Source organism: Anneissia japonica, unplaced genomic scaffold (assembly GCF_011630105.1).
Source record: "Anneissia japonica isolate Jap-2015-1 unplaced genomic scaffold, ASM1163010v1 scaffold2026_len185144_cov178, whole genome shotgun sequence".
NCBI lineage: Eukaryota > Metazoa > Echinodermata > Crinoidea > Comatulida > Comatulidae > Anneissia > Anneissia japonica.
In genome coordinates this window covers 61518-67466 of record NW_022729255.1, presented here as the reverse complement: position 1 = coordinate 67466, position 5949 = coordinate 61518, and the positions used below count along the sequence as shown (strand labels likewise).

The window sequence follows — 5949 nt, the reverse complement described above, 5'->3', positions numbered from 1 at the left end:
TTAAAAGCTCAGGATTTCTTGCAAATATGTTTACTGGTACAACAAAAACATATTTCTTTTAATATAAATTCCATGAATGACTTTTTATATGTGTCCCTAACTACCGATTTAATTGTGAACATCGGTATAATGGGGGCAGATTTAGCACAAAAAAATAACAAACAAAAAAACTTCCCTCTGTCATCAGTTTTTTCTTTGATAGGGTGATAAACTAATATTTTTTTTTATGGGGCCTAAACCTGGCAGATAAACACTACAACAAGGATATCAGCCGGGAAAATGATGTGTGGGAGGAAATATATATAATTCTTATATCAAACGTAAGCCTGAGATTAAACTTGCCCTGGTCATTACTAGGCTCTATGAAAGGAACATGTTTTGGCAGGGTCTACTCTCAACGTGTCATCATAAAATATATAAATAGTGTAGCTTAATATGAATAACAAATTGTAGTTATTGAAACAGTGGATGAACAATGCAAATTATAAATTACGTACCCAAATTATTTATACAGGTAACAATAATTGATAAAATTAATAATTTTATAATATTTATCATTGTTCCCTTAAACCCTAATTAGCCAGCTGTACACATTATACTTACTAGTAATTAATCACACAAGAGCAGTACAATATTTTAGCAATTTAAACAATTCAAACAGACTCCAACTCATTGAAAAACTGAAAGAGAAACAATGAATATTTTTTAAACTATGGACCTTGGAATTATTTTTTGAGAACTAATAATAAATTTTAAAAACTTTATAGGCATACAAACTTTACAAATTAACAATTTACTATAAGCAGAATTTTTATTATTTTGTTTCAGAAGTATTGGAAACTTATCGATAGATGATGAGACAATGCGAACACCTACTGCATAACATTGAAGTCGCAGTAGTGGAAGGTGAAAGAGTTGCAGAAGAAGAACCAACAGTTGCTGGTAAAGTAGAGGGAACCCACAAAAGAGAAAAATTCCCCCAAGTACACCACTAAAATTAAAATGGTGAAAACCAAAGATGTAAATTCTAAAATAATGAAGTACAGTATTTGACAGCAAAGAAGGAAAAAGATCCATTGGCCAGTTTTTTTGAGTCTATAAAACAAACTGTGTACAGACTTCCCAAGTCCAAGTCAAAAAAAAAATAGTAATGTTTAATTTCATTCATTTCTTAGGCACGAGTGCCAAGAATATGCCAATAAGTGAACTTAATCGCTATCCTACATGGCATATCTATTAAACGACCGGACTGAATGATGCAGTACACCGGGGTAACCCCTACTCTTCTCTGAGGATGTACTGAGTTCTTTAAAGTGCACACGAGCCAAATGTGTACGTCGGGCCTACGCTTTAAAGTCCTTATCCGAGAAGACTTGTTCCACCACAGGAACCATTGGCTTGAATAATAATAATATATGGATTATAATATTTTAATTACATTTCCAAATTTGAATTCCACATAGTGTGCTAAGTCTGGTTTAAGACGAGAAAAATTTGTATATAAATGTGAAAATGTGAATAAATAAAAGAATCTTGTACAATGTCAAAGTTGTTGTTTGTATGCTTACTCTGATTTTGATTTAGTTATTTTAATTAAAAATGTACTGTTCCTCACAAATGGTTGTATTTTTAATTTTCCCATCCCAGCATGTTTTCTTTCTACTACCTGCAAACGATGAAACTGTGTCACACCCTGTCAAGCTATGAAATAGATGAAGAGCTGTTGCCTTATACTGCCCAAGATTTGATGCAATTATGTGTGCCCCTATGTAGTTGAATGTCTTTCCTGTACCAAAGGCAATTACAGATACTGCCAGCACCACTACATCGGTGTTGACTGATCGTATGATAATTTTCTTGTATCCTTGTGCTACACAGTCAGTACCATAATGCGGGTATCTGCTTCTTCATGTGAGAATGGTGCTAAATTAGATGTATCTTTTTCAACTCGCGTGCATTCTACACTAGTGTCAAAATTTGAAACCAACTCTTTTCCCTCAGGTGGTGTTTTCTTGCCGATATGTTCAGCTAAGAAATTGAAGAGCTCTTCTTTGTTGGATTCAACCTGGAGAAATGCCAGTTTTGTGGCAATGGTGTTGTTGCCATAACACGTCTGCGTTGTTCAGTCCCCCTTCTTTCCCGAGTCCCTCGCTTGAGGCTGTTCTGAATGTACCTTTCCCATACTATATCCAGCCTACTGACAGTGTGTAGACGTCGTCGGATATAGGGCATAAATACAAACATTGCATAGTCATTAAATTTGGTCCTCACAGCTTTAGATGGTAGCATGTGTACGATAGCTGCTCCGTCTAACACATCAGCATCCACAATAGGGTCGGATTCAGGAACAACCGGCGATTGGTGGTGTTTTGTTGTGAGTAGACACCCCACAAGATCTGATGTTGTGCAGTGTCGCAGATGTCCCATGTTTGACAGTGATGGAGGAAAAGCCTGATTTTCATGCGCAAAGAACTCTGTCTGGTTGCTGGTGCGTGACTGGCATTAAATGTAGAGTCGAGAGAACAAAGCACAGTCTATCTTCAGTGAGGCTACCTGATGTTTGCTTTTGCTTTGGACCTTCTTTGATGTTGTTCGAATATTGAACATTTGTTTTTTGATATTGTGTCTGTTAGCGGTTTGTCACATTTTACAAGTCGCTCCTGCACAAATGTGTTATACTGAGCCTTTCCAACTGCTTCTACTGTTGTCAAGACTAACAAGTTAATTTTCCCCGTCATCCATGAACGGATTATTATTATTTCGAAATATTTCAGTAAGTGTACAGACATCTTTCTTAAATTCTGTCTGTACGCTAACTGACTGTTCGTGATGTTTTGCATATTGATGGTCAGTGTGCTCATAAAACTCATTAATTAGCCTTGCAATTTCTGAACCAGCAATTATCCACCTGAGAAGAGTAGCCGGATTTTCAGTCAACCCTACAGCCCCTCCATCACCCTTTATAATATAATTAAGCTGTTCATTATTTTGATCTAAGGCCATTGATGAAAATGGATGTGTTGTCTTCTGTACTGTGAAGTGACCTTCTGAGAACTGATGGTAAATACTTTGATGTGTATCTTTTAGCTGGATCATATCTCCGATATGTACAGGAACCCACCTTCCATAGTGTGTACGATCCATGGCAAAAAACCATGGGACTATCTTTCAAAGGGTTTCTAAATGCAGTTGAAAGTTGCCTTCTCTCATCTATCTCACAAACTGCATAAGCAATAGCTCGAGAGAGAGAGTGTCATACTCCAGTACAAAAACTGTGGGTGAGCCTCTGACTGTTTTCTGTACCATTCACCAAAAGCGGCTTGGATATCATCAGCAGAAAGCATGTCAAGATACTCTCGGTATGCAGCTCTCTGTAAGACATCGAGACTTGCAGCTGTTACCATCTTGTCCTTGTTACATGGCCACCCTCTTGCATGGAGTTTGCCCTACCTGAAGTTGTGACGTTGGCTTGCACCAGAACACTGGACCATCCACTCCCCTCAAGCCACTCACCAAGTAAATGACATCTCGATGTGCAAACCGCCAAGTATAACAACAAATTGGTCTTCTCCATATTCGTCAGGCCACCGCCATTGTATCTGTTTGGCAAGAGCATACAAAGTTTGATCCACAGTGAAAACTAGAACCTGACCTGGATGAAGATGTTGTATGCCATGCTTCATCAGATTCATAGAATGGCGAATCATGGCGACAGTATGTGCCTGTTCATGGAAGAGAGGCAGTAAGGCACTGATGCATTTTGGACGGACAGACGTTGTTGTTGCAGAGCACTGCATGATAACCCGCCCATGATATGTATTTATCTACAGGCATCTGCTCTTGGTCGAGTAAAATCTCTACATTGTCTAACCATTTATTTTCTCTATTCAATGCATTAATGGCTGAAGTGGTGCTAGGGGCCACCTCACCGTCTACTTTTGGCACAAAATACTCTGTGGTATTAATACCAGCTGGTGGGACTTCTGTATACGTTGGTGGTAAAGAGCGTATACTTGTAGAACATGTAGTGTTGTCATAGGTACTTGTTATAACTCTCTGCTCTCCTTGAACAGTCATTGTTGGGTGTTGTGTCACAGATATGGCTGTTCCATGGAAACTATCCTTTTATGATATGGAGCTTGGGTTGTGGTCAATGTTATCCATTGCATCCGTTGTAAACAGGCCCGATTTGAGGTGTGGTGGGCACACCAAATTTTGTTTATGGTACAAGTTGCTGACTCTATTGCCCAATTTGGTTGATATTGTTAAAAGTCGTTTGTATCCTATGCACATGCCATGTGAATGCAGATTGTCAATTAGTGCCTTACTCCTTCTCTGTGCATGGATCACAAGGCTTAAATAAATCGTAAATGGTGTCTCCCTGCCCCTCGAATCACGAATCACCCGTGATTTCGCTCCTTTTCGCTAGTGCTCGACATTGTTGAACATCAGCAGTTGTACAATTGTGAGGCCAACACAATTACTTCATACTCAATTTGGTCTTTTATGTTTGGCCCTTCTAAAATCATATTGACTAATGCTTTCAGTTTTTCTGGTACAGAGTTTTCCTGGCATTTTCCTGAAACAGAACCACTGAAGTTGTATTTCTTCTCAAACATGTCTCTCCTTACAATCTTAGCATCTTTTGAGAGGATTATAGCATCTGATTTTTAACATTTTGGTTGCATGCACTCATTATTCCTTCTCCATGTCTTCTTCAAACATCAGCAACACATGTTTTCCCTCTGAATGCGCTTTTAGCCTGGCACCATCCTCAAGAGCAATTCCTTTAGCCTTGTGCTATTCGGTCGACTGTTCATGCTAGCACCCATTTGTATCATTCTATTTGAAAACAATGCCAACAAATCAGCCAGTGTTTCGTGTGGGAACGAAATGAGCACCCTCTCTTGTTAGCTGTCTCACATTTTTGTGGTTTTCTTTTCGCGCTCCGATAAGACACAGCAAATTATTTTTCGTAGCGAGAGAAGCGTTCGATAATTCTGTAGTGTAATTTAGTTATTTGAGAAAGTTAACACGGTTGTTCTATGAGTATTGAGCAGTTCAACCGGTAAGTTAAACATCATTGTATTAAACTCCATTGTAAAACGGATCATAATTTATCGTAAAACATCGGTAATTAATTATTAAATAAGATCGTGAAACTGAGATTGATATAGTCGCTATTGTTACCGAGTTTCCGAAGTTATATTAGGAATTACGAATTAACAATCATTAAAATTATAGTTATGCTTATAATTGTAGCATCGTATTAGTCATATGATGAATCATCATGCAAGCGAAGCGTGTTTTAATTGTATCATGGACAGAAACGTTAATGATTATTAGTATTTATTAGAACTATTTGTTTGATTGCGTATTAATTTACTTTAATTTGTGGTACAGTATTTTAAGAGTCTAGTGCATTTTATATATGCGGAGTGATATATTTGCAGTGGTATGAGGCTTATTTGGGACTCGCATTTTAAGTTAGTGTAAGCTACAGTATATTATAATTAAGTTGATCCCTGAAAGTGTTTTATCTCTAGTGGTTAGAACTTTTGACCAGAGTAACCATGGTTATACCATGTAATACAATAGAGCGGCTGTATTGCTATGATTTGAGAATCGCATTATTTCGGGTTTTGTTCATGAAGGTCTACGAAAGGAATACAGTAATAATATGTTTAAATTACTTTAGGTATTTTTCTTTGAGTTTGATCGATACATATGGCATAATTCAAATAAATATTATCATTATTATTACTTAATAATATAAGAGAAACACTGCTATTTTCAACATTATTTGATAATGCTTTGTATTTGTCATTAGGTTAATTGATATTTCGACATTCAGGCTGTCATCTGAGTAGAGTATACCGAGTTGAGGTGAGCTGTAATTTGAATCTTGGATGTCGAAAAGTGTGAGTTTAAGTACTGATTATATGAGTT

General features: G+C 37.2%; 1 long non-coding RNA gene across 1 annotated transcript in view; it reads left to right on the top strand.

The window, feature by feature from the left end:
• The window catches only part of LOC117114673, a 21805-nt gene extending 20276 nt beyond the window's left edge, over window positions 1-1529 (top strand). Inside the window, exon 6 of the long non-coding RNA XR_004446412.1 lies at window positions 829-1529. This is a non-coding gene — a long non-coding RNA (uncharacterized LOC117114673). The remainder of the gene's footprint in view (window positions 1-828) is intronic.
• The last annotated feature ends 4420 nt before the right edge of the window (window positions 1530-5949 follow it).